This window comes from Cryptomeria japonica, chromosome 9 (assembly GCF_030272615.1).
Source record: "Cryptomeria japonica chromosome 9, Sugi_1.0, whole genome shotgun sequence".
NCBI classification, from domain to species: domain Eukaryota; kingdom Viridiplantae; phylum Streptophyta; class Pinopsida; order Cupressales; family Cupressaceae; genus Cryptomeria; species Cryptomeria japonica.
This window is the reverse complement of record NC_081413.1, coordinates 328,788,335-328,803,098: the sequence shown is the minus strand read 5'-3', so window position 1 is coordinate 328,803,098 and position 14,764 is coordinate 328,788,335. Positions and strand designations below refer to the sequence as shown.

The 14,764-nt window shown below is 36.3% G+C and overlaps 1 protein-coding gene across 3 annotated transcripts in view; it reads left to right on the top strand.

Moving 5' to 3' along the window:
* Positions 1 to 14,764, top strand: part of LOC131029743 (uncharacterized) — a 145,335-nt gene that overhangs the window by 99,308 nt on the left and 31,263 nt on the right. Inside the window, exon 5 of one of the 3 annotated variants that reach the window (XR_009102818.2) lies at positions 1,732 to 1,917. The exons of the other annotated variants lie outside the window; for them this stretch is intronic. The gene's annotated coding sequence lies outside the window, so the exon portion shown is untranslated. The remainder of the gene's footprint in view (positions 1 to 1,731; positions 1,918 to 14,764) is intronic. 3 annotated transcript variants of the gene reach the window in all.

Here is a 14,764-nt window from a genome sequence, read left to right as displayed (position 1 = left end):
ATATACTATTTTCTTAAAGCTGATAATAATATTAACATATTATAACATATTATAATGTACACATTAATTATTAATACATTTAATAAAATATTCCTTGCATGAATCAAGGAACAAAGATATTCTGAAGATTGTGGTAGATAGTAAACTCATGATGTTCTATATCCCAACTAAGATCTTCTGTTCGATATACCAAGATATTCTGTTCGATTCAGCCTCTGATGTTTCTAAAGAAATCAGTTGGGGTGTACATTAGTATGATAGGGCACAGGTGAGCAAAATTCCAAATTATAGGCAATTTTAACTCTAGTTTCGGATATAGAGATAGGACATTGTTCCTTCACAACAAAGATGCTTCAGAGGTGCACTGTACTTGCTCACAGATGACTAGGGCAAGAACCCTTGAAAAATGCTGGAAATTATTAGAAAGGCCCCAAAAACAGCAAATATAAGTAAAAAAAGTGTGTTCCATGTTTATGCTACTAGATCTGCTTCAATTTTGTTTGAGTTCGCTCGGGTTTGTCTAGGATGAACCCACATCATATTTCCACACCTTTCTTTCATTAGAAACCACACCAAATCAGAATCTGGTTCGATATAAATTGGACCCAAATCCAAGGTCATGATGGGTGGAATTTAGAAAAAAAATGGATTAGTTTAGAGACCAAAATAAGTCTTCAATATTCAGTCTTGACTGTGAGACCTAGAACTTCTACCAACTTCTGAAGCTCCATCAAGCTTGATAATTAGGATTTCATCACTTCTATGCAATCTAAAGGCATTTGCCATATTGATCTGATTTGACTAGGAACTTAAGGAAAACCCCAAAAATTGGCCAATGCTTGCAGAACAAGATGGCTCAAAAATGAGGACATTACAATAGGATATTAGTCTATATGAAATTTAGTGCTCTTCCAAGTTGACAGACTTCTCCAAGAAGTGTGGAGTGCTTCGAGAATGTTGGTTCTATACACAAAAAGTATCATTGTACTCATTTTTGCTCCAGTAACTCTTTGTTATTGTTAGAGTACCTTTCCTATAAAGTTTACACTCTCTAATAATGTTGGAGTTTACAAAGATGTTGGAATGGACCATAAAAGGGACATTTCAAGGTTTGTGCTGTTCTTCACAATGAGTCAATTTCTGAATCATACTCCATACTTTAGTCAAACTCATTGCATTGGCTTAAGTCTACAAAATGAAATCAGTACAGATCTGTCTGGAACTGCATTTAAGTACAAATTGGAAACTTCTATTGGACAAATAAAGTAGTGACAAGTAAAATCGAAATGGGTTTTTTGATAGATCTTCATCTGATATTAACATGAGACCTTGCTGTTTACATGTTCATAGGGTTAAATTGAATTGAATAGAAAACACCACTAACAGGCTTTGAAACAGGTTACTCTTAACATTTTCATTAGCTAATCTGAATTTCTGAGAACATTTTCTTGTGTAGTTCTGAAAACATTCCATGTCTTCTGCGTTCATAATTCCTCAGCTTGTGTTTGAGAAAATTGTACCAGGGTTTCTGAACTTTTCTTTGAGAGGAAATTAACACGGATATCAAGCTATGCTTGTTAGAGCTACTACTGTAAACTTTCTATCGAGAATAGGCAGTTTATGACAAACTTGACTGCAGGCTTCAAAGTTGAATTGATTCATTTAATATATTATTTTTTAATTCCTTTTATGTTTAGGATGTCCAGTGCTTCTGTTGTTTCTATCTTGCAGGTATTAGTTGAAACGCACATGGATGACTTCTAGAATCTACAAACTGCATGCCACAAAGCTTTTCTGAGGGTTCTACTGCAGTTTGCCACGTATACTTGTCTCCTATCATGAATCTTGTCTTCAAGGAGATTTTCAAAAATATCAAAAATGATTCTCTCATTCTACATGCCAAGCATTATTACAGTGGTATGTTGTGATTTGTTAAGAATCACTTCTTCATATATGTTCTAGAACACATTTGTAAGATCCTCCATGATGACCTAATGCACAAGCCTTATTCCCTGCATTGCTTCTTAGAGCAACCTGCTTCTGATACCATGTTAGGGAAATGAATCATTTATGAAAAATAATAAGGAAAATTTAATGAATGAGAGTGCAAACAAATACAATGTGAAGGTCAAATTTATTCGCTACAATATTGCCTTATCATTGTTAGAATTTTATAATCATATAATATCACATCATAAAAATATTGTGTTATGTTAATAAGAATTCAGAACTATTATTAACATAAATGATAACCGTAATAGACGGGTACCGTTAGTTTTATTTGGTAGTTGGTTGGGTATGACTGGTTGATTACCTACTACTATCTCTGTATATATTGTTGCTTCCCAAATAATGAAGACTTTTCATTGTGTCCCAATTCTATTTTGGTATCAGAGCATCAATAATTCTTGCGTATGTGAGAAGACATAAAGCTTGATGCAGAGTAGAGGCGATGGTGATGCAAAGTAGATGCAATTCAGAGATTAAAAAGATATAGAAAATGTTGCTGTCAGTTCAGTGTGGAAGATAAGGCTGCCAAGAGAAATTGATCTCTGCAAGATGATATCAAAAATATAAAAGTATCTCCTAACTGCTGCACGGGAAAAGTGTAGAAGTCATCCACTCCATTTACAGTGTGGAAATTAGAAAGAAAGAGGCAAGCAATTGAAGAGAAGAACCTGCTGCAAAGGATAAACCATGATAACCAAAAAGGAGAGATAACTTCAATCAAAGTCATATTTTTCTGCTTTGTGGGTATCCAATCATATAAGTTTGAAGCTGCTGTTATTTCTCTCATCATCGCTAGAATAGGGAGTGAAAACAAATCACTCATACATTTCTTTGCCATCTGTAAAATTCACCTTCTCTACCAGCACCTGAAAATCAGACTTTGTGCCATTCAAGATCTGTCTATTGCAAAAATAAGTCAGGCTTCTGTATTCTGAGCGCTGCCACATGAGAGTTTGTTTGCTGCATGACTGAAGAAACCTTGCATAACATTTGCAGTGGCACATATAGGCTTGGAGTGATAAAGTGAGTCTGAAAAAGAAGTTGTGAAAAGCATATTCAGTGTTCACCATTCAAAAAGGTGCATTTAATTTAATTTTTATCCTTTCAACATCTCACTTCCATAAACTTCGAAGCATATAACAATTGATAATTTGGAGAAACAAAAATTCAGGTTGAAGAGAGTTTTAAACATACACATATATAATTCTTTTCGCTTCCTATAGTTCAAATAAAGGAAAGTGCATATTACCTTTTTAATTGCTCCCTCTAAAGTAATTTTTAAATATACATATTCAAAAAATACAAGCCATTTCTTTGCTATTTTCTGGTAACCAAAACATCGCAGCATTTAGTATAAATGGTGCCTCTGATTTACATTTATGGGTAATGTTGTTGTGTTATGTTAATCCATCTAACGCCTAATATAGCTACAACAGCAATGTTGTTTGTGGCATCAACTTTGAAAAATATCAGAGAAATAAAGGCGTACGTTTTCTTCGGAGAGATAAGGAACCCTCAAATCTTATAAAATGACTTACAATTCTTCAAAAATAAATTAAATAATGCTTCTTGATTCTCAACTATTGAGAGGTGATAATTATGTCCCTTGGAAAACCAAAGGTACAAACTCAACTTGAGTTTGAAGATTTGTGGGATATAGCTTTTGGACATATAACTAGACCTGGACAAGTTGGGGCTGCTGAGTAGAACCAATATGATGAGGCAAATTAGAAGGCTAAATTCATAATCCTGTTTGGTGTTACTGATGAAGTTCAGCCTCACATGTAAACAATGACAACTGCCAAAGAGGCTTGGATCACCTTAAGATAGTATATGAGGCCAAAAATTACAGTCAAATTCTTCATTGCAACGTCAACTACATTGTTTGCAAATGCTAACTGATTTAAAAAAGTGGGAAAATTTTCAGAAGAGTTTCGGAGATTACTACATCAGTAGAAGTATTAGGAGACAATGTGTTAGATGAATCTCTAGTATCTGTTGTTTTGAAACATTACCTGCTTTGTTTTGTATGCGTAAAGTCCCTTTATTGGATATTTGTGTATTTCAACCAATAATGTGTATTTCAACAAATGTTTATCGAAATGTCTGCTAATCAAATCATTTTATCCTTCAAATGAATTGTGTTTTTAATGCTAGACAAGTGTAATGAATGAGAGATACAAATGCTATGAAAGAGTTATGTAATTATGGCAAGAAATATACACAAGAAACATTCATTTTACTGATTCAGATATCACTAGTAAATATCAAAGATCACAACGTATCACTGATTAATATCTTTGATGCAAGTTACATATAAAACCGAATTGGAAAGTAATATTGCTCATAAACAGGATATACAACTAACCAGTTTGCTGTAATCATTAATTGCATACAGCATATGTTGGACTGTCCCAAATATGGGAATATCTGCTTTTAACTGTTAGTAACTAGCTGCAGCTACATCACCACTGGAAATAACCCTTTATGTTGTTGCAAATTGATGACTACATGCATATAACGTGTGCTTAAACTTCTGTGCACTTACTGAGCAGTGAGGATAAAAGACAGCCAATCTAGAGGTGTGACCTACTCTAGCACACTCCCAAACACCTTTAATTTGCTATGTCAAACTTATACCTAGGAATATGGGGCTCAAAACCCACTTTAAACCATAGCTCTTATTTTAATATCTAAAACGCTCCTTCCTTGAGAGCTGCACCCTTGTTATGGGTGTCCAAAAGACATGGTTGAGAGAAAATAACAATAGAATGCTCCAAAAATCCTCCATATTTGCAAGCACTACTCTTCCTATTTGCTGCACTGGTCTCTTGTAACGTATGACAACAATGTGAGGGCAGCTAGAAATTAGGGTTGAAAACCCTTGTATGAAGTGCCTAATTCTACTTGTAATGGAAGGATCTCCGATATATTCTACACACAAATTTATAATTTGAATACAAATCTCAATAAATTTACATCTCAGCACAAAATCGAATCTGGAAATATAGCTCTTCTTTAGCTCAAAATTTGAACCTTAAAACAATCTGCATAATCTTGAATCCTGTATGAATCCACCTCTGTATCGACTAGGGTAGATCTTTCACCCCCAAAACCATTCTTCACCTTAGGGGTTTCGTCCTAGGATTGTTGTTGAGCAAACTTGCTTAACCTCCTCAATTACGGTTTCAAGAAAATATCCAATATCCAATATTTCAAGAATGAGGAAATGACTTCTCTCAACCTCCTTTTAAAACCCGTTGGGATCTTTCTATAAGTTATATTTTATAATCATTTAATAACTTTTCTAAGAAAAAATCAATAAGTTATATTTTATAATCATTTAATAACTTTCTAAGAAAAAAAGCATATTTTATTTCTTTATAAAGTGACTATTATTTTAATTTACTTTTGAACTATATGAGTCACTCTATGATTAAAAATAATTATATTTTTGCACAACGATCAAGATGCAGAAATACTAAAATAGGCCAATTATGAATTTTGACCATGCCAACACAACATTAAGTTCATAGGATATCAAACGCAGTGCAGTTGCAGAACTTTGTGCTTGTGTTCTTCTATGATATACCAATCTACAACAAAACTTGGGAAGACCACCTTCATCATATTGATGATGTATTGGGTAAAATGGGAGTTCAATCTTTATTTGCTAATGTATCTAAGTGTGAATTTGGGATGACAGAGGTGCTATACATGTGTCATGTTATCAATGCCAATGGAGTAAAGGTGAATCAAGAGAAGATTCATGCTTTTCTTGATTGGATCCCACCAAAGAATATGTCACATTTGAGAGGCTTCCTTGAATTGTGTAGCTATTACTACAAAAGGTTTGTGAAGGGGATTTCACAGCTCATTGCACCTCTCATAGATTTGATGAAAAAGGGATCATTGTCTTGGTTAGCTTTAGCAGAGTAGGTCTTTGATTGTCTTAAGGAGGTAATGGACACTTGCCTTGATTTGGCACTTCTTGATTTATCTCAACCTTTTGTGCTTGAGTGTGATGCTTCATGAGAGGGAATTGGAGTTGTGCTTATGCAAAATAAGCACCCTATAGCTTATGAAGTAGAAAGCTTAGAGATGTTAAGAGACATTATTATACATATGACAAGGAGATGCTCGCAATAACGCACGCCTTGGCTAAGTTTAAACAATATCTAGTTGGAGGAAGTTTGTGGTAAGGATTGATTACAACAACTTGAAATACTTCCTTGGGCAAAAGGATCTGAATGAGAGGCAGAAAAAGTGGTTAGGAAAATTACAAGCTTATAATTTTGATATTGAGTATGTTAGAGGAAAGAAGAATGTGGTAGTAGATGCTTTGTCTAGGAAACCCACTTTGTTTACTATGTTTGAAATTTCAGCAGATTGGAAATCCCATCTTCTAGTTGAATACCCTAAGAATACTTTGGAATGTGATATTATGGATGGAATTCAAGAGGAACGGTATAAGGTAATTGATGACATCATTTACTATAAGGACAAAATTTATTTAGTGCCGAGATAAAAAATGAAGGAAGAGATTCTTAGGGGTGTTCATGATACTCCTCTAGTAGGCCATTAGGGATACTTCAAAACATATAGGTAAGTAAAAAACGTTTGCCTGGAAGGGGTCTAAGGATGATATTCTTAGGTACATTAGAAAGTGTGTTGTGTAGCAAAATAAAGTTGATTAATTGCTGTCATATCTCTTCTAATATTGTTGGTTCTCTTTGAGCCCTTCCTAGCAATTTGGCTTGTCCCATCAATCTCTCAAACCTTGATAATCTTACTAAACTCCCACCTCTGCCTCCTCAGTCATCTTCCTCCGTGCAGTTATTGCCTACTTCCCCCAACAAACGCGCTGTCCTTCTTACCTTGTACCCTCGGGTCCCCCCTAGCACCAATCCCCTTGCCACTTGCCCGCAAATTTCCCCTAATCCTCACTTTGTACCCTTCGATGATCCTATGTCATCTTCCTCTCACACGCCCCTCCAGCTCAGCTCTTGTGAGCTTCCCAATGTTCACAATTGGGAATGCAAGTTGGTCGTCAACTCATCAAACACCCATCTTGATCCCCTTGCTTTCAACTTTCTTAAGTGTGGTCTCAACTTTGCTATTTCCCCTCGCTTTATTCCGAAGGTGGACTTTCTCATTGAAATTGAGAGCTCAGTATGGTCTCTTCCCATAGACATTGCTGAAGAGGTTAGGCATGATTGTGCTATCGCGTTGAGGTAGGCCAAACCACCTAGGAGCAACGTTCCTAGAGTTGAGCTCTTAGCTTTCAATCCATTATTAAATAATAATGATTTGGTCATTATCAAAGAGGACAAAGGTAATGCCACTGCCATCATGAATAGGAGAGACTATATCGATAAAATGCTTTGCTTGCTCTCAGATGGTGACAGTTATAGAATTTTACCTCGCAACCCTTGCTCCGTTGTTCTTAAAAAAATTAAATCTGCTATCTCGAGCTCTTCTTTCGATGATTCCACCAAGAAACGTCTCCTGCCAACCAAAGAAGTAACCCCTCACATTTATGGTGTTCCCAAAATTCACAAGGCTGGTATCCCTCTTCGGCCTATTGTTGATACCATAGGCTCCCCGACTTATAAGTTGGCTTCTATCCTGGCCAAAATTATTGCCCCTCTTTCTGCTTCTTCTGACTCTTTCATCAAGGATTCCTCTCACTTTGTTCAATTTATTAAGGACAAGAAGCTAGACAATAGCAACCTCTTAGTTAGTTTTGATGTTGTTTCTCTTTTCACCAAAGTCCCTCTTCTTGATTCTATTGAGATCATTAGGCGTAAAACTAATGAGGAAATCTCCTCCTTAGTTGAATTATGTCTAAGATCTACATTTTTTTCTTTCCAAGGCACTTCTTATGAGCAGGTAGATGGCGTACCTATGGGTTCCCCCCTCTCCCCCATTATAGCTAACCTCTACATGGAGCAATTTGAAGAAATTTCCCTCAACTCTTTCTTGCTCAAGTCTAGATGGTAGAAATGCTGTGTGGATGACACTAATGTTCATTGGTCCCATGGCTTGGATAAATTAGAAGTGTTTCATGCTCATCTCAACAGCATAGTGCATTGCATGTCTTTCACCAATGAGTTGGAATCTGATAACCAACTTCCGTTCCTTAACATTTTACTCTTGAGAATACCAGATGGCTCTCTAAGTCGGTAGGTTTACCGCAAAGCCACCCACATCGACCTCTACCTCTCCTCCTCTTCTCATCACCACCCTTTTCAAAAAATTAGTGTTCTCAAAACTCTTGCCATTAGAGCCTACAGGATATGTGATGGGGACCACCTTAACCAAGAATTAAACCATCTTCGTAAAGTCTTTAGATTACATGGTTACTCTAGCAAACAAATAGCGAAACCAAAACCAATTTCTTCTCCATCTCTAATTCAACCAATTCTGTGGACCTCTCCCATTTGCCTCCCTTCCCTATATTGAAGGCATTTCACAAAAAATTGCTAAGATCCTTCTTAGAAAAGGGATTAGATGTGCTTTGAAATCCTATTCCTTGTTGAAAAATTGGATCACTTCCCTCAAAGATCCCAACGACATATTTCTTGACTTAGGGGTCTACAAGGTGGTTTGCTCATGTGGCACACCTTATATTGGTGAAACGGGTCGATCTTTCAATACTAGAATCAAGGAACACAGTGCTGACATTAAGCATGATCGCGTCCTCAAGTCTACCCTTGCTGAGCACTCCTCTTCGACTAAACACCACATTTGTCTTGAGAACACCCAAATCTTATTCAAAGAAGACAACTTCATCAAGAGGAAGCTCAAAGAAGCCATAGAAATCTATAATCACCCCTACAACCTTAACCAAGATGACGGGTGGAGCCTCAGTCTCTGTTGGCATCTTTTGTTGTCCAACCTCAAAAGGTGTCATTCCCCCTCCCTCGGACCGTGGGCCCCTCAACCCGTCCTCCCTCCCTACTCTCCCCTTCCTAGTTGTCTTGGTCATCCTCCTCTTTGAGCTTCCTCTTCCTCCTTTTTATATGGTTTTGTCTTATTTGCTTTGGTTATTTTTCCTCTCCTGGGCTCCCTTCCCTCTCTTTTTCTCCTTTGTTTTTTCTCATTCATTTGCCTTTTTGTCTTTAATTTTTACACTCTTTTGTTGACTTTGAATATCTCTTTCGTAATTTATTTCATCTAGTAGGTGTTTTGTTTTCTCTTTTTGTTTCTTTATCCTTTTCTTGTTTGTTGCCGTGATTTTTATCTTTTTATCTTTTTTACTATTATTATTATTGTTTTTATAGATCCTATTATTGTTATTATTATTATCAATATTGTTTTTATATTCTTTAAAATTATTATTTTTCTTCTATTATTATTATTATTATTTGCTTTTCTTTATTTATATTCTTTTTGTTAGTTTTTAGATTTTTAATCTTTCCCTGTAATTATTATTAGTTGTATTATTTTCTTTGCTTTAATTTTATTCTTTCAAGTTTTTTTTTTTTTTTAAGGTAGGTGCTATCTTTACGGGGATAGCGCCCTATATTAATGTATCGAAATACGGTTACATACTGTTTGCCTTCAGACATAACATAAAAACTAAGACTATCCACCCGCCACCCTGATTACATAATCTCGATCCAAGATATACTATGAAGGCAGACCCATATATCTCTTGCCACTTACATATCTTGGGTCGGGATGTTAATTCCTTGGATTTTTTAACCGATGCCTTCGCATGAAGAATCCATCTTGCTCAGCTCAATAATGCTTTCTGTCATCGAGTATTTGTCAAATGTGACAATTTCATTATTGCATTCAACTCCCAAATTTGCTAGATGGTCTGCCAACCGATTCCCTTCTCTGTATACATGATTGATATCGTAAGTTCCAATCGAGCTGAGTAGCTGGTTAATTCGGGGAAGCCATTTTTTCAAATTCCAACTGTGAAAATATGATTTGATTATCCCATTTATAACAATCTGTGAATATCCTTTTCTTAGGTTTTTATTTTCCTTTCTTAATTTCTTTCTTTTTGGGTTTCATGTTGTTTTTATATTTGTTAGCTTTTTATTCTTATGCTTTGTGTGTGTGGGTGTATATATATATAAAACTTATTATATTTTATATCTTTTATTTCTTTTATTTTTCTATTCTTATATACTTTTTTATAACTTTCATCTTATATTTTTTTTGCTTATCTATTTTTATGTCTTTTCTTAGTTTTATATTCTTAATTTATTTTTTGTTTATGTTTTTCCTCCTCCTTTCTACCCTACCTTGGTTCCGGGTGCAGTCTCTCCCCTCTCCCCTCGTTTTTAGTCAGTTTAGGTCTGCAACTAACCATTTTTCTTCTCCTTATGCACTCTCTCATCCTGATGATGGATCACAGAGTGTGATCCAAAACGTTGATGCAAAAAACTATCACACAATCGAATCCAGAAGCAATTACAAACAAAATAAAGTTGAACATACATTCCCAATAGATTTATTGCAGCACCTATCCAAAACCATAAAGGGCAATTCACCTAGAATGAAGATTCTCACTTCCCAAGGTCATGAACTGTAATGAACACTTGCAGAATTATTTTGGAAGGCTAGATGCCTCCAAGCAAGATGATTTGCAGACCAATGAAGGCAGAATAATCCCACCAAACACCCCATGTGCCAATACCAAGGTTGGGCGCTTCCTCCAAAATGGGCGATTTCAACTATAAATTCAAATACGCATCAAAACTCATGTGACATATGGAGAAGGGTTGCCCAGCAGCTAGACATCCTTTGAATACCCACAAGCAAAAAAAAATTCTTCCTTGAAACATGTGCCAAAATATAGTTTCTTGTGTAGCTGATATGCTGATATGGTATGGCCAGCACTGAGAAAATGACCAAAACTCACCAAACTTGAACAACACTCCAAAAAGGAAACCGACACCACCAAAAATTGAATACCCATATCAAAATACTTCATAAATCATCCTCATCATTAAACCTTGTCTCCAAACTTCAAGCCAAAATCACTGAAAGTCAAACTGAAAGCAAAACCAGCTAGGGTGGATCTTGCACCACTAAAACTAGAGCAACTGTAGAGGATTTTTGCCCTTAACAATCTTCAGAAGAACTCTTTAGACTCATTCCAGTAGCATTTAAGTTAGGGCAACACAAATTTGAAATATAATATTTTCCTCCAAAAAATCTCAATATAACTTTTTTAAATCATTTAAGTTCCCCCACCTTGCCTAGGCATCCACTTTTGAGCCACCACTTAAATAAAAACATTTATCACTTAAGTTATAAAATAGAAGTCACTTTTTGTTCACTTAAGAGGAAATTATTAAATATTATTCCCACCTTAGAAACTATGCCAAGACACTGAAATCGAGAACTGAACATGCTAGAACCAACTAAAGCTGGAAGATGATAACTGTTGCCGACATGGGAACATATTATAAATAGTAGTATTCTTTAAGAACCAAAGAGAACAAACCCAGAAAGATTGGTGCCATTCAACCACTTATTATAAATACTAGGTTTCTTTGAGGGCCAAAGAGAAAAAACCTAAAAAAACAAAAAAAGTTTGTGTCATGCAAGCACTTACTATAAATAGCATCAACTGTCGAATCTTATTGAAACTGAGAGCTGAGCTCACCAAGAACACTGGAACCTTGCTAGTGCATTAGGAAACCTACAAAAAACCCTAAAAATTGGCCAATACTTGTAGAATAGGATGGCATAAAAATGGGGATATTAAAGACATTTTATATTTCTCATTAAAATGTTTGAACTATGAGTTCAACTTAAAACCCTAGGATGAAAACTCTAGATGTATGTAATGTCCCCTTTTTGTAAAAACTGTAGTTCTTGCCCTAAATCACCATTTCTATGTGAGACTACAAATAGAACAAGATGCGTACTTGATTGAAAGATGCCAACTGCTGATTGGCACAGTCTGACAGGTTTGTTTAAATAAAATCTATGTTACCCTGAGTTTCCGGGACGACAATCTTTTTTGCCAAATTTGGGGACGGGGGGGGGGGGGCTATATAAAATATAGGGAAATTTCAAAGTATATATGAAAATTCTAAATGTTCATACGAAAACATGGATAAAGCATGCATATATACATTATATTCATATGAAAACATGGATATAGCATGTGTATGTGTTGTGACCATTTCACACATCGCCCCATCCAAACGGGGACCCCCTCTTTTTGCTTTTGTTTTTCCTGTTCTTCTCTCTGCTGTTAGGGTTTTGAGTGAGTGAGTGAGTTGTCTGGACTAGGGTTAAGCCTTAGGGGTTTCTTTTGGATATTTTCAAGCCGAGTCTAGTCAAATTTTGAAGATTATTAAGCATCCTCCCGAAGATTGCAATTTTTGAAATAGGATGAGCCTGTCAGGAAGTCAGGTATGTCTCAGGTTAGGTCTAGTCAGGGTTTTTTGAGGGAAAATTCAAATTTTGTCTTAGGGTTAGCATTTTGAAGATGTAATTGTATATTCTTGCCTAGGTAAGTTTTGATTTAATTTTGGAGGCGAGATGATGCCTGAAACAGAGAAATCGCTCCTGTCCTTCACTGGAGGCTCAGGGCGAATTTCATTCTAAGTGCAAATTCTTGTTTTTAGAAGGCTTGCTAACTGGTTCCCGGCCTTGAAGATGACCTAATTATGCCTTGTGAAATGATTAAAGACCTAAATTATGGATATTTTAGCTTAAAAGGGTAAAATCGCTCCTGTCCCTCTCCCAGGGACTAGGGCAAAAATGTTTTTTAGTGCATTTTGGTCTCTGACTTTGTTAATTTGTTTTGTGCAGGGTCTCCAGGGAGCTAATTGGACGTGACTTGACGATTTCAAGGATTTTTGAAGATTTGAAAATGATGAAATTTGAAGGATTAAGATAAATTCCCTCCTATCCTCCATTGAAGGACCAGGGCGAAATGATTTATTTTGGTCATTTTTGGCCTTGGTTGATCAAATTGAAGCATTAAGGACACAATGAAGGATGAAATGAGCATAATGGAGCATCCAGACTCAGTTAAAAGCAATGAAAGATTGGACCTTTTGTCTAGCAAGATAAATTCGCTCCTGTCCCTCACCAAGGGACCAGGGCGATTTTATTTACACACACCTTTTTGGACCTTTCATGGACTTGGGCTCTCATTCATGGCTTGTAAAAGGATGATATCTTCCCCAGCAAAGGAATTCCGAGATAAAAATTGTAACGATTTGGCCTAGAGGGCAAAAAGCGCTCCTGTCCTCCACTAAAGGATCGGAGCTTGAATTCCAAATTTGCATTATCCTTGCAAGATTTAAGTGATTTTACGATTTGAAGAGGTCAAGGGGAGTGTGTTCTATCCGTTGAATATAACTTGAGCGGGCCACAATGAAGAAAATCAACCTAAGTAACAAAAGCGCTCCTGTCCCTCCTCAAGGAACCAGAGTGATTTTCAAAGGGTGCTTCTGTCCCTCCTCAAGGAACCAGAGCGATTTTCTAACAAGGCAAATATCTTGCAAAGTTAAGGCAAGTTTTGTGTTTGAGATGAATGAAAGAGGACGTAATCGGTCCATTGGAGATAATTTCGAAGACTAGCAAAGCACAAGTGAGCTTATAATTGCAAAATCGCTCCTGTCCCTCAGCAAGGGACCAGGGCGAAAAACACATTATCTAGCTTCCCCCTCCAAATTTGGATGAATCGAGGCCAAGGCACGAGATTGCAATGATATTTAAAGTGCTTCAAGGAGGAATGGAGTTGCAAAGACCATAAAATTCAATGAAAATCGGCTAGAGCGCTCCTGTCCCTCACCAAGGGACCAGAGCGAAATCTTCAAATATGCCTAAATGCTTAACATTTTGAAGTGCTATTTCTTGTTTCCAGGACTCAAGATGGAGTGGGGCATGATGTTTTATGCTATGAAGATAATTGGAGGTTGATGAGGTCAAGAGGTTGTGCAATAAACTAGAGCGCTCCTGTCCTCCACTGAAGGACCAAGGCGATTTTCATAAAATTAACAAATTCCCTCCAAAACCACGCCAAGACAAGGTGATGCAAGATGAGAGGCGCTTTTTAAAAAAATGGTGAACAAGGAATTGCTTCCAAAAAATCGACAATCCTAGACTCAAGGACAAAAATCGCTCCTGTCCTTCACTGGAGGACCAGGGCGAAAATCTTGGGAGAGTCTATTTTATCTTGAAGAAACAAGTTAAGCATGCGTAGAATGGGCGAAGGAGATCATTGCTTACCCCACAACATAAATTGGCAATTTGGAAGATAAAGAACAAGGACAAAAGGCAAAATCGCTCCTGTCCCTCACCAAGGGACCAGGGCGAAAATGTCCTAAAGCACACTCCTTCTAAGGATCGAATGAATTAAGCACGAAGTTCCAAATAACAAATGCCATTTTGGGTGCCAAGGATGAGGTTTTGAACGTAAAGGCAAGGAATACAAGGCTAAAACATGAAAGAGCGCTCCTGTCCCTCTCCAAGGGACCAGAGCGAGGTTATTAACAAATTGATATTTTTACCATACCTGGGTGCCAATATCCTTCAAATCGCATTAAATGCCAAATTCGCTAAAAACTTCAAAATATTTTAATTTTTTTTCAATTAAATTGGCATTTAATAAAAGCACATATCATTTAATAAATTAATTTTTTGAGCCTTAGAAAAATCGAAATTTTTAATTATAAAGGCATTTAAAATTAATTTTTTTTAATAAATTGAATTTAAAAATGGAGCGCTTTGGGGTATTATTTTAATATTTTGACAAGTCGGC